Source organism: Cupressus sempervirens, chromosome 3 (assembly GCF_028749045.1).
Source record: "Cupressus sempervirens isolate cs-2001-9-10 chromosome 3, ASM2874904v1, whole genome shotgun sequence".
Classification (NCBI taxonomy): Eukaryota; Viridiplantae; Streptophyta; class Pinopsida; order Cupressales; family Cupressaceae; genus Cupressus; species Cupressus sempervirens.
Genome location: NC_143120.1, coordinates 196,074,028 through 196,094,503, shown reverse-complemented (window position 1 = coordinate 196,094,503; position 20,476 = coordinate 196,074,028).

Here is a 20,476-nt window from a genome sequence, read left to right as displayed (position 1 = left end):
TCCTGGGGGAATCCAGGCCCTGCTGGTATTGGGGGAGTGGCTTGTTGTAGTTTTGGTGATGTTAAATTCTTTTTCTCAGTTCATAAGGGTGATTTCGCTAACAATCTCATGGAAGCTAAGGCTATTTTATATGCTGCCGAACAGTGTTGCTTGCGGGGATGGAGAAAGATTATTTGTGAGTCTAATTCCTAGGTGGTGGTGAACTTGCTTTCTTCGCAGGAGCTTGAGGATGTTAGTTGGTAGCTGGCCACTGTTGTTAATCATATTATTCTCTTCTCTACCTCTTTTCAATTCATTAGGTTCATGTATATTCCTCGTGAATGGAACAGAGCTGTTGATTGTTTAGCCAAATAGGCTTCTAGTCATGATCTGGGTTGGAATATTATGGATCGAAGGAAACTTTCCTTTGAGATGGTGCGAGAATTTGATGATCTTGTTGCTTAGGATCAAGCTCCTTGTTGAGCTCTCCTTGTTGTATTCCTTTTTGTCTTAATAAATTTTTACCCCTCTTTTTCCAAAAAAAAAAAATTCACCAATCGTTTGCTACAATTCAAACTGCCTTCAAGACTTGAATATCGAGGAAACTTAATGACTTCAGACATCATTTTGGCTTCCAACTCTTTTTGGTAAGATTCCCTTCTAATGAATGTTGTTGATGAATTAATAGGCAATGATTAGGCAAACTAAGAGTTATCATTAATTTTTCTTTATCATCTATCTTGGTGAGCTTTCTCCTAATTGAGTTCAAATATTCCTCTCCTTCCCTTATACTTTGGCATTTTTGAATGATAATTGATGGCTTTACTGATGCACTAACACAATCAAGAACTCCTTGGTTGGCCAAATACATATCACTATGTGTGTTGATTATGTGTATAATTTGTCTTGCAATCTTCTCAAGCTTAAAAGGGTCTTTGTTCTTCTCAATCTACTCTTTGATACTCCCACAAATAGCTCAAAAACTTGGATGCAATTCAAACCAATCACACAACCTATCAGTATTATCCATAATTTCCCCCCATATTTTTACACTAATTAGCTTGACTGAATTTTTAATTTTTTCATTTGACTCAAACAAGCGGTTCTCATAGCTTGTGATTATTTTATTTGAGTTTTGTACCTCTTGCACCATTTGTGAAAATTGATTTTCACTTTTTTCCTTTATTTCCTTGGCTTTCTCTTTCCATTGTTTTTCTTTTTTCCTCTCATTGTCCAATTCCTTATTTATGTTACTAATTATATGTCCACTAGACTCCAACTTTTTGAAAATATCTACTACAGATTCTCTTTCATCCTCAATTTTTAAATTTGATTCTTGCAAAATTGTCCCTAAGTTCTTTGAATTTTACATATGCTTCCATATTAACATGATTCAGAGTATCACTAAGTTTCTTATTGCTTTGTTCCAAATTTTCCTTCAACTTCTTGAGTTTTTCTTCTCTCTCTACATTTATATTACTTAGCTTTGCATTGCTTTCTTCCAATTGTTCCTTCAAAATTTTCTTTGTTTCCATATTTTTTGGCTAAGGCTATGTACTTACTTCTTGAGAGGAAGCACTTGTAATCTTTTCTATGTTTCCTTGCACTTGTTATCTATTGCTTTCTCCTTTATCTTTGCATTTGTCAGGTCTGCTTTTAACTTTTCAATTGCCTTCTCCTGCCCTTTTTTATCTCTCTCCATCTTGAGCAGTGACCTATAGACCACAAAGTTAGTCTTTTTTGCCACACTAACCTTGTCCACATTTTTTACTTTGGATAAATTCATAGATAGTGTGCTAACATGAAAATCTAGTGGATTTATCTCACTCTCTGGTGGATAATTGTCTAGCTGTGAGGGAGAAATAGTCATAAACCCCATCATTTCTTTATTTGTGTTATATGTTGGAAATATCCTACTTGATGCAGGTTCTTGAGAATACAAGCCACCTCAAGTTCATCCTTCTTAAATGCCTTCTTATTTTTTCTATTCATTTTTGCGATTTCTTGGAAATTTGTAACAAAATCATTAAATTCAAAATTTGGGTTTGTTGATACAATACAATGTTTGAAAGGAGAAAGAGCACTTGTAACGTTGTACTTGTCTCCACCAATGCTTGAGGTTGTAATAATTGCATTTTGAGGATTACCAATGGCATCACACCTTCCTAATCCTGCCCCACTGCCACTAACAAGTGGAGTTTTTGGACTCTTATGAAGGTTTTGTCCTGAGGGAATTGTGACTGACATTATATCAATATTAGTATTAGAAACCTTTTTCTTATTTGCATAGTGACCTTCAACTATAGTATTCTAGTAAAATTTCAGTCGCATCATACTATTTGAAGATGAAACAACATGGGAGGTTAGAATTCCACCATGGATGAATAACGGTATGGATTCACCTTTTTTTAAAGAATTTGATGGGTCATCTAACTCATCTCCAATGATTGGTTTATGACTAGGTTTTTGTGGCTCTGGTATTAGGAGTGGATACCAATTTCCTCGACCTATTGTGCCCATCCCACCATCACCTGGATAACCCATTTTTCTATCATATTTTCCCCTATGCCATATGTTTCCCTTGTTTGTTGATTAAGTACAATATATTATCAGGTTGAATCAAATGTACTAGTAGTAGTAGTTGGAGCAGTGGATTCAGTGGAACTAGTGGCAGTGGATATAGAATCCTTACAAACCTCATACTAAATGTCTCCATTATCTACATCACATTGTGTTGTTATTGCATCTGGATGCTCATTATCCCATAATTTGCTAAATGATTCATCCTCAGGCAAGTCTTCAAAATCTGCAAAGGTCTTAGGGTCGCCGAGATTCTTCCTCATTTCCCAAAAAGCATTAATTTTTTATCAACATCAATTTGCAATTACACAATCTTTATTTATTGCGTCTGGAAGATGTTTTTTACGTGGATGATATGCTATTTGGTAGATTGTAGGATGTCATGGGCTGCACTTTTTTTTTTTTTTTTTTGTGAAATTCTTTAATTTTTGTTGATAATTCCCATTTTAAAATATTGTTTTCATTGGCGCATTTGTCCATATCTACTTTGACCTCTTTGCATGAGTCCATGTTTTTAAATCTTTCAATCAATGGCATACTCTCATGTTGACATTTGCTTGTGGAGTTCCCATTTTGCACAAGCTTTTTACCAATTATATTTAGTGGATTATACTGCCAGTGTTTGGCAATATCAAATTAAAAAATTTAAAAAATTCTTGTACCACATTAAATGCTCTTCTCTCAAATGTGAACTCTCTGCATCCAACAGACAAGGAATAAGATGGTTTTCTTTTGCTGACCATGAAAGAGTACATCTATTATTTACATCTATCATACATATTCCAATGCAAATACCCTCTCTATCACATGTACTAGAAGTTTGTAGCATTCTATAGCTTAATATAGTGTACTCTTCCATAAAGTACCAATCAGCCAATTGAATTCGACTTCCTAGTTGAATTAATTGTTTACAAGAAACATGTAAAATAGGCATTGAAGTGCCTACAATTTTATGATAAAGTGGTGTAAAAAAGAAGTCTACAAAGTGGTTGTAGTTCCCTTGGGCATCACCCATCCTAATCACAGGTATACATTCAAATATTGGTTTATCAAACTTAAGTTGAAGTTTGTTTGTTTCAAAAAAATTATGATGCTTTGATAACAGAAGATAGCACAAGTAGGTCGTGTAAGTAAATATCTTTCGTGACATTGGGTCTAACCCTCTTTTAATCATTAACATGCATGTGATGTACAACGTGCCCAAATAATTGTATCTTACTTGTTGTTTTAGACAATGAATATTGAAAATCATTACCAGAACACTGGCACCCACTTTCTCGTTACTTTCCTAACCCAAACACATTGATAATAGAGACTATAGTATCCTAAACCCATTATGAAAAATATCCAATTCATAAGGAGGTTTATGATCATGAGACAAATTGAATCCATCTGCTAACCCTTTGATATAACAATGTTTTTATCTGGTCCTATGTTTTCATATGTTTCTACTAGTTTTTACAAGTAAATGTGGGTTGGGTTTTGTGCTTCATACACTAGGTCCAATAGTCTACCAATTTACTTTGTGTGATCAAAAAATTTACCTCCTATCTATTTTGATTGATAATTGCCTTTCTATTTTCATTATAGTTTTTAGCACAAAACATTACAAATTCTAGATAAGGGAATACTTGAGGGAACCCCAAGCAGGCGATTCCCCCAATCCACGTTGCAAGTTTATTTACAATTCACCATATCATGAGTTGTTTGATTTAATATATTTTGACTTCTTTGTGGATCATTCCACTTATCTTCAATTGCATATCTGATTTCCTTAATACTCCTTCCATAGATAATAGGATCCCAAATATTGTGGAATTCATCAATAAAATCTTGTATTTTAACCAGTTTGTGCATGTCAAAATATAGTTTCCTAGTCCCTTGTATTTTATTTTGGGTTGCAATTCCAGTGCCAGTGCCATCATTGAAAAATTTATAGAACTATACACAGGCACAAATTATAATTTAAAAATGTGATTAACATTTAAAACCTAAATTGTATTTCTAATATTTAACTTTGCAAGTTACCTAGCCACTAGAAATTAACCAATCTAGGCTTACAATGCAAGATAAATTGAAAACTAAACCCTAAATTCTATAGCCGGTACTAGTTACTAAACTATCAATAAAAAATGTGTTCAGGATCTTACTTAGAGAGTTGAAACTCAAATTGATAACTATTTTATGTGATGTTGTGATCTATCTTGGAAGACTGGGTTTACACTGCAACTTGTAAATTGTGATTCTTAACCCCTTTTTGATGTTCCAATACTTTTACCTAATCTTGGATTGGTAGGTTGTGCAGAGATCCAAGATTGAACAATCACAAAAGAAATTTTTACAAGTTGTAAATTGACAAAGTCAAGAATGTGTTTGATATTAATTCTTATGTACATTGTACAGTGGACAACTGATATTATAATTAATTATGAAATCATAAACATATGATGTTATAGTATAATTAAGGATTAAATCTAGCAATTATAGCTAATTTATGAAGAGTCGGTGACTTCTTTCTCAAGACTTCTTTTTAGGGGAAATTTTGAGAAAGTATGAGGGTAGCCAAAATCAACTCGAAATAAATCTCAAGTCATTGAGCTTTAATGCTCCAATGACGGTAGGTGCATCAATCATCACCTCTTTACATGTCCCATCATGACACCATGGTCCATTTCAATTCCACGTGTCTTGTTTCTCACCAAATACCTATATGGTGTGTTCTTCTTTTTACGACATTTGAGAAAGCAAGATTACTCTTGTCAAAATTGGCCTGAAAATACAAGTAGGGCCATTCGATCTTTGTTGATCGAATGGTATATAAAGGATGTCGATGCCTCAATGGATGGTATGTCAAGTATGCCACATGTCCTCTTTCTAGGGCATATGGGAATACTAGTTGACTGTTGCCAAAATTGGCCCAAAAATCATTTGGAGTCATCGATCTAAGTTGATCAAATGGTGGTCAACTTGTTTCTTTTTTTCGTACAATGTAAATGATGCCCTATTATTGAGTAACACATGTCACTATGATATTTACCACAGGTCCACCATCCACGTCAAAATGAATAGTGAATAGTCATAGGTGATACATGTATGACATGTGTCTTCTCTTTGGGGTGATTTGGGAAAACAAGTTGAGTGCTACCCAAATCAGTCTAAAATACATCTCAAGCCATTGATCTTTGCTCATCCAACGATAGTTGAGGCATCCCCTTTATTAACACTTGAGACATCATATTAAATTATAATTATAATATTCATTATTATTATATTATAATAATAACAACATTATATTGATACTTGTTATAGATAAAATTTACTAATTAAAAATAAATTGAATAAAGATGTTTTATATTTTGTTTTAAGAAATAATTTGACTTATATTTTTTAAAATTATTTTGTGATTGGATAAGAAGATAATCATAAAAAATTAAATAGAAATAGGAATCTATGTATTTGTGCATTGAATTTCAAACTAAATCATTTACATTAACAAGATAATTATCGTATTTTATGTTTTTGATGATGATTAAAAAATAAAAATTTGGTATGTTATAATCAAAGTGTTTTTATGAAAACTACTCTTGCAGCCTGAAGTTTTAAATTTATGTTTATATATATTTTTTGATGAATAGATGATCTCTGCCCTTAGGTCGTATGAACTCACGGGGTGATCTTGTATCCTCCGGCCCCTTTTTTGTGAATATGTATCTTTAAAGTTCTAATTTAATGGAAAAGGTCTATTCATCAAAAAATATTTTGACCATTATGTTTGAACTTGGAAAACTACTTCAATAATTTTTTTTTTGATGGGTAAGAGGTCGAAGCCAAGATTAATAATTTTTATGTAATTTTTTGATTAATTATTATTTATTTATTTAAGTAAAGTGGATTCAAACCCAAGACCTTCCAAAAAAGAGGCTCACAATTTACCATTGTGTTGTAAGCTCTTTCCTAAAAAATTGCTTCAATAATTATATTATAATATTAGGCTATAATTAAGGACCTAATACACTATAGTTAAATTATTCTAATTTATATAGCATACTTAAAGTTTCAATTAAAATTTAAAAGTCATTACAATATGAATAATTGATTATTCATAGCATAAAGTTTTTATATAACATATTTGTTAGTTATTAGAGACTAGAGTTGACATGTGTCTTCTTTATGGGTGCATTTATAAAAACGGTTGAGTGTTCCCCATATTTACCTAAAAACCATCTTTAGTCATTGATCTAAGTTGATAAAATGATGCTACTATAAGAATAGTGTTTTCACATTTGATATATGTTTTCCATGTGTCTTCTTTCCATGGCATTTGCAAAAGCTAGTCAGTTGTTGCCAAATTCAACCCAAAAACCATCTGAAGCCATTGATCTTTGTTTGTCCAATAGTAATTGTGCCATCACCTATATAATATTACTAACATAGTTCTTAAATATTTTATAATATTTCTAATTTTTAAAATAAAATAGTTTTTGAATGATAATTTAAATTTGATTGTAAAATAAGCCCATCCAATGGACAACTAAATTTGATTGTAAATGTAACTATCAATTATATTCCACATATTCTATTATTTTGTACTATTGAAACCAAATACTATAGTAAGTAATTTATTTATTAAATTAATTGTTAGTTAATTAAAGTTCTATATGACTCTTCTATAGATGTGTTAACCCTTATTTGATATTTGAAATGCAATAATTTGATATGTTGAGTAATTGATAATATTAGGTTGTAACAATTTCCTACTTGCATTGATTATGCTTTAATTGCTCTTAGTTAGTTAGTGAAATTACATTTATGCTGATGTCATATGGTGTGTCTTAGAAAGAGGTTTATTATCTCCTCATGATGGTGAGATATTTATGTTAGAACATGACATTATTTATATTCAAGATTTATTATTATACTTAGATCATACTTGCATGTGTGTGGTGTGTGTGTCTGTTTTACATTTATGTTTGACATGTTTGATATGGTTGAGGGAGGGAGTCGTAGTCACTTGTTAGTTGGGATCTACATGATGTACCACTCCCCACCATTGCATGTTTAGCTTAGATATATATGCACATGTACACGATCATCTTTTATACAGATTTGTAGGTACCAAGCATTGAATTCCTTGAATTGGTAGGATGTACATGCTCTATAGCAATAACTCAATGGTAAGAATGAAGAGATAATGTTCAGGTCCAATCCCAACCATAGCCTAATTACTTGTCTTGAGAAGGAGGACATGTATTTGACTTTCTACCCTTTTTACAGCTATGAGTTTATCTTTGCCTGTATTGTTTAAATTGAGTTTTAGTCAGTTTTGGTAATGTTGGTTTTATGTGGATTTGGTTATGTGATTTATTTGGTAAACGATTTAATTATAATATTTGAGTTAATCATATAATATTGAGATTTATTAAATATTATTTCGTTAAAAAGAAAATATTAAAATATGAGAATATTTAATTAATTAAAAACTAATTAAATATGTGCTTTAATTTAAAAGACTTAATTTGGAAGTCTAATTTAGAAAATTGGTTAAAGATAAATTAAAATATGATGATGTTTAATTAATTAGAAATTAATTAAATATGTGCTTCAATTTAAAAGATTTAATTTAAAAATCTAATTTGAAAAGTTAAATTATAGGATTAAAGATTTAATATTTCTTTATTATAATTATTTAATAAATAATAATAAAATTAGAGTTGCACTTAAATAATGAGCTTTAGTTATTATTATTAATTTAAATAATAAACTATGCTTTAAACAATGTTTGCACTATTTTTATTTTTATTTTTTTATATTGGTAAACGGCCGAGGCCATAATAATTAATTAGAATAAATAAGATACAATAGTGTTCCATCGTTCAAATGGGCACTGGTAGGAAATAACGGGGAAAGAAAACCTCCAGTTTAGCTCGAGACCATAGTCCTTTATTATTACAAATTAAAAGGGGCATACCCTAGTCCAAATATCCATAGTACAATACAACCAAAATCAAATGATGATGAGCAAAATGAAATTACAATCCTTAATATTCTCAATTGCCTCTTGACAAGGGAATAAAGCTACTCTTACAAATCTAGAATCTAAATATAATGTCCCTATCTAATCACTCCAATAAACCAGTTAATAAACTAACATCATAATAATCAAAACCTTTTAATCTCTAAATAAAGTAGGAAGAATCCTTTATGAGATGTTTAATGGAGAATCCAAAAACAGAATTATCTATCCTCCATACATAAAGTGCAGTCATAACCATAGAAGGAAAGATAGATAGCTACCCAAATATTCTTATGAGAAAATGAAAGCCATGCCCATAATTTTAATAAGACAAAAACCTACTAATCATAGAAGCTAACATTAGTCCCACAATAAAAGCTTGACCTCCCAAACTGGGATGGTCATCAAAGAAGACATATATACTTATCAGAGTATCATTCCACCCCTGATGCTAACCTATGAGTGAAATAATGATTCTACACCATTTTTCCAATCTAACTCTATTCGTATCAATAATGATAAAGCTTGATGGGAAAGGACAAAAATATTGCTAAACATGCATCAATATAAACTATTGGAAGTAACCCAAACAGAAGGGCTAGAGCCGTTAGAATCCTCTGCAATCCATATCCACTTAATAAAATTCATGTCCCAAATGGGAGAGTGACACCCATTCCTTTAATTATCTATCTAATCCTATCATCCACATCTAAAAATAACAAGATACTATGAGGAACAAAAAAACTATCCAATCTAGAGACTACCTTAGGATCAATATCATACTAAAACAAAGCAACGTGAAAATAACCAGATCTTAACCTCATAATCCGATTAGTATGAAACTAGCCAAGAATCAATAATCTAGTTTAACCATTATACCTTTTAAACCAGATGCCACATCAAAGAGGCAAACCAAAACCAAAAAAATCATGCAAATTCACAAGCCTTCAACAGATTGAAATGTAAAACCATAAGAAATTGGAGGAATAATCTACAGAAATGATATATCATTATATTATTGATATGCTTATTGATGATAGGTACAAAATAAAGGAGTTGCAAAAAATCTCCTTATGTTGCAGAAAATGTATATATATACCATAATATGATATGTTCTTTCCATAATAATAAATACCACTCACAATGTCGAGTAAACTAAAGAAATTACTATAATTGCTAAACCAATGCCTATCACTATTACATACAACCTGCCCTTCCCCATCCACATTACATATTAACTGACACAAGACTACTTATCTTTGATACACCATAATGACCTCGGAGACGTCATTGGGGTTTTCCACTTGAAAGTTTGGGGGGAATTCGAAGTCAAACTTTGCCTTGCTTGTCTTCTCTATGTTAGGTGTGATGAAGTTAAGGGCATCCAAATCCTCAAAGGTAACCCTAGGTTCAATGTATGCATTGTAGGCATGTTTGCAATATTTAATAAAGTGGAGGAAAAGAAAATAAAAGAAAATTTTAATTAAAAATTTCTTTAAGAGTGCATTAAAGGATTAAACAATTAAAATATTAATATTTTTGATAAAGTTAGTGGCTTTTGAAATATCGGGGAATAGAAATCCTAGTTAGGGTTATGATTCTTTATTAGAGGGTTTGTAGTTCATTTGAGACACACATAGGTTTTGGAGAGCGAGATTCAAAATTGGATCAAAAGAATCGTTGGAAGTCTTGGAGGGTTTGGATTTGCATGCATTCACAAATTGCCTCAAATTTTAGCTAAGGTTTTGAGGTAGGGTTTGAAAACCCATTTTAGAATTTTATAGAAAGATCTGTCTACTTCGTGTCTTCCTAGGTGATTACATAATGCTTATTAATTTATTGTATTGATTTTTGGATAAAGAATTATATTATAGATTTTAAAAATGAAAACTTATTGATCAGGAAAGCTAGACTGAGGAAAATTGCAGAAAAATCTGGAAAATTATTATGATTCTATTCTCTTAAAACCCTTTCTAATATAAGGAAAATTCAATTATGGAAAATTGGAATTTTTTTCTTGAACAAGTAGGGTTTTAACTTTAAATTTAACATTAGAACCATGTGATTTTCATGAATTTTCTAAATAAAGATAAACATTCTTCTTATATCTAAAATAATTTGGTTGGAAAATTTATCGGAAAAACAAAGGATTAATTAAGAGGAAAGCATGTTGTAACTAAACTTAGACATGCATGTGAAAAAAAAATACTAAAAATAGAAAACTAAATATATTATGGGTCCATGATTTGAGAGATCAAAGGTGTGCAAAAATACTAATTGTATGTTTTAAAAAAAAAATTATTTATTTACTTTTTTGATCGGTAAACAACTGTAGCCTTCTATTATATTATATTTATAAAATTAAAGGAAATATAAGAGTTTCTTCGTTCTAATGGGCACTGGTAGGAAAGAACAGAATAAGAAAACCTCCAGTCTAGCGCGGGACCAAAGTCCTATACATTGCATGTTTATTTTTATTTTATAAAAATATAATCTAATTTGTGAATTTTAATAATTAAACAAAAAAGAAAAGAAAATTATGATTAATTATTAATTTTGAAAAAACTTTAAAAATATATATTTTTTGATCAGTAAGAGGTTGAAGCTAAGATTAATTATTATGTTAATTATTATTATTTGTTAAGTGTGAGTAGATTCGAACCCAAGACCTCTTCAATAAGAGGCTCACAATTTACCATTGTGTTGTAGACTCTTGCAAGACAAGGGCCTACAACACAATGGTAAATTGTGAGCCTCTTATCCAGGAGGTCTTGGGTTCAAGTTTACTCAAGCTTAACAAAAAAAAATCATTAATCACAAAAAATCTTGGCTTCGGCCTTTTTTTTCATAAAAAAGGCAAGAGCCTACAACACAATGGTAAATTGTGAGCCTCTTATCGAAGTGGTCTTGGGTTCAAATCTACTCGTGCTTAATAAAATAATAATTAATAACAATACATAATAATTAATCTTGGCTTCGACCTCTTACCAATTAAAAAAAAAGCTCTATATGTTAATTTAATTCAATGTTAAATGTTATATTATGTTTATTAACAATTTAATGGAAAATTTTGAAAATGTCAAAACATTGCATAAGCAAGCATAACAATAAAGTACAATTTTATATGGAACTCCAATTTTTTTATTAATATTCCTTGAAAATTACAATCTAAGGAAGATGAATGTACAATGACTGTAATTTGATTAAACAAAATAGAAAGTGAAACCAAACTACAAGAGAATTTGGAAAACCCTAGTACTATATTACTAGTCATTATAGAAAGCATGAGGCCTAACTAAGGCTATGAATTCTTATAGCCACGAGTCGTCCTGTGCCACTTCATCCAGATTATACCATTTTTAGAGAAAATTCAAGCCAATTCATGCCCATTTCTTTTGGGCTTCAATTGCCTAGTAGTCAGGTCTAACAAAAATGGTTGCAGGGCCACATTCTGGCCAAGTTCTAGAAGCTTGTGGATTTCACCCACCCAAGAGATTCCCACTCCTAATACCGCATGAGAAACAATTTCAATGCCATCACCCAGGTATTCTACTTTAAATTTCTTCCTTAAGAGCAACAAAATGTTAACCCTTTCTTCTCTAAGGTTAAGAAGAGACACTAGAAAATGAGATGTAATGTTTGTGTTAACACAATACCTATTCTCATTCTCCAAAAAATCGCACCCCAGAACCATTTTCATAGCATGACTAATGAAATACACAGTAGGAACAACCTCATTGCAAATTTACATGAGGTTTTCATCAAGGACATTACCTAAAAAGGCCTTATGGTTCTCTTTTAATTTACATTTCAAGTGAATTGGAGTGTCCATCTTGATTCATTATTTATGAAATAGTTAGCTATAGAACAATGACTATAGACTAGTGACTACAGAGCAATGAATACCAATCTACCACACCAAGTAAACTAGACCAAAATTTAATGAGCACTACAAGTGTACTAGACTATTGACTACCAAAAATGATATAAGCAATGACAAAAGAAGAAACTCAATTCCATATAAATAAGATGAGTGGTTGAGTGATGGTCCGTACACATTTGTCTATCTAGCTTCTAGTTTAATTATTTTAAATGATTAAATCTTTGCAAATCTTCAACATAAATACAAATTTGTGTTGAAAAAGTTGTAATGTATGTGGAGCTGATGGAAGAGGGAATGTCATAGACAGTGACAAGACATCTATTTAATGTTCACTACAAGTGGTACAAGGTGAAAGGAGATGTGTCACCATTCCAAAAAATTGTACAAGGTTGAGGCTTCGTTTGAGATGTTTGGCCCAAAATAAATCTTCAACCGTTGATATATTATCATCAGACAATAGTCTGTAGATGGATGTTACCGGTTACACACATATGTTGGAGACATGACATGTTATTTGAAACATTTTCGAAAAAGCCATTACTTCAGACATCAATTCGTGCTCACATGCAACATGTGTAGTATGTACTGTATACTACTACTAACCAATAAGTACTTACTAGAAAATGAAATTAGGATTCACACAAATTTGGAAAGTAATAATTAAATACATCATCTGATTAATGTCAAATAACTAGAGCCACAAAGAAACCACCATGCCATTGAAATATCAAATATGAACAAAAAGGGGTTTACTTTGCATTATATTCTATGTATCTACTTTAAATTTCATCTTCATGCGCACACGCACGCGCGCATGCACACACACACACACACACATAGAGAGAGAGAGAGAGAGAGAGAGAGAGAGAGAGAGAGAGAGAGAGAGAGAGAGAGAGAGAGAGAGAGAGAGAGAGAATACCAAAAATGGTTGCAGTTTCCCTAAAAAGGGAAACGACAATCTTTGAATAGTTACATTTCAAATGCATACATTTTTTGATAATATGTTTTAACAAATAAACCCTAACTAAACTGACGATTCTTTGTGTAACACTTCTTTTATCCTTCAAAACATCCCAAAAGTGTTGAAGTTCCAGTTTTGTTATTCCACTTCCTTTGCAATTTGTTCTTCAAAATTAGCAAGGTCGAGACCCATTTGAACAAACATTGCTCGAAGGCTTTCCTTTTTTCTCCTCCTTTTCGAGCTCTTTGATGGCATCCCCAGGATTGGCAGAGAGAACCTATGAAGCTGCAATAAGCCAAGTAGTAAGATCACTGTGTTCCTCATCCTTCTCCAAAATCAAATCCAAGTTGACAATAGGGCTTGGATTTTCATTCGACGATCCCTATTCCACAAGAAGTCCCATTTTGTGTAACCAACTACATTTCTAATAATGGTAACCACTAACTAGGATGTTTGCAATTTAAAGAATGTTTTTTCAACCAGATTCCACTCTATCATAAATGCAATAGGACATTCCACATACCTGCCACCCTATAGAAACCTCACTTCCTTATCACTTTTTGATTAAATACTAAGTGTAATCTTTTGACAATCTGACAACTAATTTGAAAACATATGATTAATTTCTAGTCATTGGCTCATTGAGTGATCAGGTCATTTTCTAGCACATTCATCAACACATTATTTATGTTTTTCACAAGACGGGAAAAATCCCCTAATCAAATATATATATATTTTCAATAAATGGGAAAATCACCTAATCAAATACTTTTTTTTTTTCCAATAAATGAGAAAAATTTCCTAATACAACATATATTTTACCAATAAATGGGAAAAATTGCTTTATACAATATATATATTTTCTATGAAAAGGGACAAGATTGCCTCAATTTTATGAAATTTTGGAATGGTTAGAGAAAAATTGCATCTAAAATTATACTTTTACTAACATAAAAAAAATCACCAATAGAAATTAATTTTCACTTGAAACTAATGTTCGATTCACCATGAATTTATATATTCTTCAGGGAGGGGGTTTCTTAAAGTTATCCCTACTTCTCCACTCCCTAACATTTAGCAACAATAAATGAATGTTACAACAAAGCAAAACTATAAAAATGAGAAGGCTCTACCTTGTAGCCAAAAGAGCTTAAATAGGAAATGACACCATAAAATAATAGGTCTGTCGAATGCACTGAAATGCTTGCCATAACAAGATTTCCTTGCTACAAATCCATCAAGATCAACCTCGCAACAATCTATCGAGCCAATCTCATCCAACGAGAAAATGAAGAAAATGTCATTAAGAAGGTTTGGCAATTTTCTCTCCAAGTATGAAATAACAAAGTAAAAGTGAACAATAAAGCTCATTTTTGCCAATATAAGCACTTTTTCAAAGTGACTTATTAATTAGGTTATTAGAACAACTTAATAACCAACTGGCCCCTTACCCCAAATAAATCAGGCAATTCTAATTGCTTAGAATTCAACTATGGCAAATTAACCGGCAATAAAATAAAGATTAAATCAAATAATTAAAATCCCTCTAAGTCATTAAAATAAAATTTAATTTAATCTCTTCCATGATAACTATAGAATCCTAATGCACAAACACACTCATAGGTCTAATCACATATTGCATCATGAATCTAGATTTACCAATTACTAGAGGGTTAAAATAAAAAAAAAAGATACATCACCCATAAAAGGGTAATATTGGCTCAACATGAAAGGTTTGATCACCAACTTCATGTGTCACTACCGGGGATATAAGTCTTGCACACTAAATAAACACAATCAAGTGTAGATGCAAAATATATCATAGTCGAAGCAACAAATAAGTAAATTACATATTTAAAGAATCAATTAATTTAATTTAAATAATCATTCAAATAACCCTTTTACATAAATTTACTGAAGAGACAAGGTAATTATTTGTAGCATGATAAATCAATGAATCCAAAATGGATAAATAATTTTCTAATTAATTTTAAGAATTTAAGAATGGAATTAATAATAATTACTCAACAACATAAAAGGTATCATAAACATATAAGTTAACATGGTCCAACACACAAGTAAACATTGCTTTAGGAACCTAGTTAAGTGCAAGAGGACAATAATACATAGTGCAACCACTATTCACATCTTAGGGTAATCATGGAACAACATCATGATGTCACATCAATCTACGTAATTAGTGGCTCAAACCTCAGTAAAACCATCTAACATATCATAAATACATGAATCAAGTAAGTATAATTATCTAGCTGATACAATAACATAAACAAATCACCCCAAAGGTGTTTACCACTCACGGGTCCCAATTATGATCACTCACTAAGAAAGATCTTCATGAGTGCATCCATTGGGATGACTTACAAAAATCAAATGGGTGAGGCACTACAGTTTGTATCTAACAACTATTGGAAGGAATGAAAGAGGAAGTTACCGAGCCTATCACTATCTATTATGATGATACAAGTGCAATAAACGTATCCAAGATCCATGTGATGCATGCAAAAATGAAGCACATATCTATCAAGTATCATTATTTGAGGGAGCAAGTACAAGAGAAGCAAGTAAGGTTCCATGAAATATGTGAATTCTAAGGAGCAAACTACAAACATATTCAAAAAACCATTGCTAAAGATGCTTTTGAGTATCAGAGTGGTAAGTTAGGGGTCCTTCCCCTATCCAAGATTCACTAAGAAAGGATGCATGTTGCATCAATTCATGGATGATCTAATATCTCTGTCTAGATTTAATGCAAGAGGTCACTCTTTAGGGACTATTTCCTGAAGTTGTGAGAGGCTGTAATGGACCTAATGTAATACATACATGCAAGGTACAAGGTATTAATACAAGGTTTTATAAGTTTCTCATTGGAACTTATAGTTACCTTTGGCATTTCTATCAAAGGAAGAGAGAATCTATAGGGAGAAACATGAAATAATAAGGAAGATGATATCCTAAGTGGGCAAAAATCTATAAATGCTAATATAAAGAGATGTTGTTGAAAAGTGAAGTACACCCAAAGGGGGAGAATTTGTCACAGTGGACACCAAGTTGGAACTAGTGAACCTATTATAGAGAACTTGAATGAAGTCACAGAACTAAACATTTTTTGGCATTTGATATTCATCGTGTAGTACTATGCAATGTAATATTTTATGTTTGCATATATCCATCAATACAAAAGGGGGATATTGTTAGCCCCAACTGATAATGTTGTTAATGTGTGTGATGTTGAACCCTTGGTATTTGGTCTTTGATTGTTGTCATTGATGTCAATAATGAGCACACGATATGGCTAACATCATGTAATTATCTTATTTGATGTCCTTCAATATTGTTCAAAACATATTCAAGACAAATACTTAAGTGTTATACAATTAACACTTAATGTTCACATTGGTTTTGAAAATGGATATAAAAAAATAGTTTTGGTCTATTAGAAAGTCAACAAGCTTTTTATCAGATAAACTACAACTATCATGCCTTTTTGGAAAGCTCTCAGAGTTAGCTAAAATGGGTCTTTGTTAGTTTTTGCATAACACATGTATGGAAAGAGGAAAAGTCTATTTTATCAGAAATAGGTACCAAATTGTTATGACAGTTTTGGTAGTTTTGAGCAGTTTTGGTCTAATGGAAGTTTGGGGTATGTAACTACCTCCAAAATTTTAAATTTCTTGGTTTATAAGTAGAGGATATATTCCTCTAAAACATAAAACAAGTGGTTTTGATAGAAATTGCATAATTGGTGTTGAATTCCTTGTAGATTGAATAATTTGTAGGCAAATTTTTAACAACAAAGAAGAGGGTTTCTATTTTCATATTTGTGATTTGATTTTATATAAGAAGTTTATCAGAGGTAGAAGAAGGGTTATATATTGCTACTTCATTCATTCATATCAGTATTTGATCAGATCTTTTAATGGAAAAAGAAAATATATTTGGATATTGGATGTTTTGAGGAGAATAAAAGTATATCTCAAGTGCGTTGTGTTTTCAACAAGAAGTTGAAACTAGTGATTCATGATTTGTGTTGTAATAGAGATGATCCTCTAATTTTATATCTCACTTGTTCATTTTTGAAGTTGGTGCTTCAGGTGTAAGGGATTGGTGTTCCTTGAAATTGGTGTTTCTAAAACAGGGTGTTGGTGCTTCCCAGAGTTGTAGCTCTAAAAGATTTTCCCAAGAGGCAAATAAAGTTTCAGATTCAAAGTGGTTTTTTACCCTAAGGGGTTTTCTATGTTAAAATATTGTGTCACTTTGTTATTCATTAACTATCTTGCTCATGTGTTAAATTTTTATAACTTGTAATTGCTTCAAGTTTTTAAAGTATTTTAAACCATTGATTCACCTCCCCTCTCAATGGTGTTTGTATTCCAACATGTGAAATATTTGGATAAATTTTTAGTTTTCATTGATGTTAAGCCTTAATTGGTTAGACATTATGCTAATTTAGTATAGTTCCATATCATTTGATTGATGAAGTAGATTTGAAGAAAGTATGATGATGTAAGTATTGATACATGTATGGTATTCAATGGGTACTTGAATGAGTTAGACTATAACAATATAATTAGACTATAACAATATAATGTTTATTTGATTGTTCATGATCTTAAGAAAGATGTATAAGCAAGACAATTTAGTTAGTGAATGAAGGAATGTAATATTAACTAAGCTACTATAGTTGTCATTGAGCACTTGAGAAAGAAAGAAAGCATTTTATTGTTAACTAAGGAAGTTCAGTGTTAATTAAGTAAGGTATTCACCGAGCGAGTCATAATGTTCACGGAGCATGAACATGAAGAACAATTTTAGAAAAGATTAATTTGAGGCTTAAATTTGATAAAAATTAAGAATGTTCGAGAAGTTTCAAGGATAAGGACAAAGTTGGTTATGAGATCAATGACTAAAGAAATTCAAAGAAGATCTAATGGAGAAGATTTATTAATTTGAAATTGAGCACAAAGTTTGAGGAGGAAGTCTATTTCCTTACCATCTAGATTCATTGAATCTAAATCTGATGGAGATCTACGTGTTGAAGAAAGTTGTTGAAGTATAAAAATGAGGAAGATTGATGAAATATATCATGGAGCAATCATTATTTTGTCACTGAAGTCAAACCCCCTACTTGTTGGTGAGATAATTGCTAATTTGGTCTGAATGCTATCATTTTATTGATTGATGAAGAGGATTTGAAAAGAAAGGATAATAAGAGTACCTAGAGAAAGGTTGAGTTATATAGTTTATAAAAGAAGTACTAAGACCAAGTAAGACTTTGATGATATAGTGTATTTTTTATCTACTTAAGGCTATAATGAAAGGATACTTGAGTAAATACTAGAAGAAGGTAAAGTAAAGAAATGTGTCTGTCAAGCCTGACTGAGCAAATAGTGGAAGTTGAGCAAGTCAATGAAGGCTAAGCAAAAAGTTAGTTGAAGCTAGGTGAAGTAAGTTAAATATGTGCTAAGAAAAGAGAAATCTAGCAAGTGTCGAGTGAAGAAATTTTAATGTGTGTCAAGCACCGATAAAGACTTAGTGTATGTTGAGCAACCTAGTGTTGACCAAGCATTAGAGGATAATAATTGTTGACCAAACAATATGTTATTGCCAAGTGGCAGTAAAATGAGTTTGATTGAAGATTTGACAAATTTGAGCCAAAAAAGTTGATTTCTTGAATTGTGTGAAATGTGTGGAAGATAAGTATGATGAGCTGGTGGCACATAATTTAAGATAAACTATTTTGAGATGAATTTGAAGAGGATTGTAAAGGAAGTTTCTAGAAGGGAATAAAATGGAAAAGAGGGTAGATTTAATGAATCTGACCTAACCCTAAGATGGATGATTGTGGTTAAGCGACAAAAGATCTAAATTCTTTATTTAAGGAGATAGCAGGCTAGAAGAAAAGTGTCATAGTGTGAACCAGAGAAAGACAAGGTGTCTTGTGGTGTTGCTTCATCTAGTGGCCGAAGGGATGAATCTACAAATGGCATATTAAGCAAGAAGGCTTAAGGAGGTAAAGGCTTAAAGGGTGAACAAGTTGTCAGAGATGAAGGAGATTGAATGCCAAGTAGAATGGAGGACTGAATAAGTGATCTATAATCTATAAGTGAGTTGTTTTATTATTAGATTAAGTCCTAGTGTTACTTTTGTATTAGCTTGGATAAATCCTTTGGATTAAGGTTGACCTAACAATCATGAGGTAATCCTTTAACAAGGTGACATTCTAATGGAATGTTGTAAAGTCCTTTAACAAGGCTCACTCCTAACAAGGTAATTGAAATCCTTTAATCAAGGTCAAATTTAATAGTGTGCATTGTAACCTTTAACAAGGTTGGCTCCTCATAGAGCTCACTTTAGAAGAGTGAAAATTGGTAGCATGTTACTAGTGGTTTTTCCTAGATTGCGTTTCCACATAAAATCCTTGTGTCAAAATGTGTGAATGATTTTGTAGTGTTTCATGTTAGCATTCTTGCAAAGTTCATTTGACCTAGGATGATAATATACTATGGTTTAAGATATTGGATGATCAATGCATGCACAAGTATTTGTTAAATACTGAAAAGTTCTATATGTAAATTTGGACCTTGGATAACTGATTCACCCCCCTCTTAGTTATTCTAAAATATTCCAACACTACGATTGTGATTAAGTGGAAAAATCTAGAAGATTTTATAATGATAAAAGGTTTCTATTTAAAGGGATGACAATTATATTTATGATTGTTGATTCTTGTTGATGCTAGTGTTATTGATCAAGTCGTTGAAGAGGAAAATATAAGGTGAACTAAGAAGAACAATATTGAGAAGATCAAGTAAAGGAAGTGCTAAGTAGATGTATTAAGTGTGTGAATCAGCCAGAAATGGAGTAGAAGAAAGAGATTGAGCGAAGTAGAAATTTGAACAAGCAAGGTCTAGTGCTAAAACCTAATAGTCATTTCACTATTACTTTCTTACCATTGTAGTAGAAAAATCTCTTAACCAAGTAGACCTAATAGTATTTTGAAATTTAATGTGGTAACAATCAATAGTAATGTTTGTAAGTC